The 418-nt window shown below is 51.0% G+C and overlaps 1 protein-coding gene across 1 annotated transcript in view; it reads left to right on the top strand.

Moving 5' to 3' along the window:
• The first annotated feature begins 200 nt into the window (after positions 1 to 200).
• LOC108801601 (E3 ubiquitin/ISG15 ligase TRIM25-like) overlaps positions 201 to 418 on the top strand; it is a 6,967-nt gene continuing 6,749 nt past the window's right edge. Inside the window, exon 1 of the mRNA XM_018573493.1 lies at positions 201 to 336. The gene's annotated coding sequence lies outside the window, so the exon portion shown is untranslated. The remainder of the gene's footprint in view (positions 337 to 418) is intronic.

The raw sequence follows: 418 nt of genomic DNA, 5'->3' as shown, positions 1-418 counted from the left end.
TGGACCGCTTTAGCTGGTGTGAACCCAGGCTCAGGGTTTGGATCTGATTTTGGGGATATTTCTTATTTTTTGTTGTATGTTTTGAAAACAAATAAATAAATGACTAAAAATGTACCGTCTGATCATTGGGCTGTGCGGCGCCCTGCAGTTCCGATTGTGGACACTAGGTGTCGCTGTCTGCATTGCTCTGGATAGGGAACGTTTCTGTCGGTGGAACGTTTTGTTCCTGTCATGTGTTGGATCAGCTCATTGTTTACGTTTGTCGGTGCTGGGTCGGTGGACGGGGCTGCGTTCGGTGTCTTCCTCCTCCCATGTGTCGGTGATCCCCGGTGACAGGTCAGTGTGGCAGCGGATGCGGCTCATTGTTCTTCGTTACATTGTATCCAGGCTCGGTGTCACGTGCTCTGACACCCCCCCC

This window comes from Nanorana parkeri, unplaced genomic scaffold (assembly GCF_000935625.1).
Source record: "Nanorana parkeri isolate BGI_ZX_2015 unplaced genomic scaffold, ASM93562v1 scaffold2399, whole genome shotgun sequence".
Lineage (NCBI taxonomy): Eukaryota > Metazoa > Chordata > Amphibia > Anura > Dicroglossidae > Nanorana > Nanorana parkeri.
The sequence above is the reverse complement of the archived record's forward strand: the minus strand, read 5'-3'. Positions and strand labels throughout refer to the sequence as shown.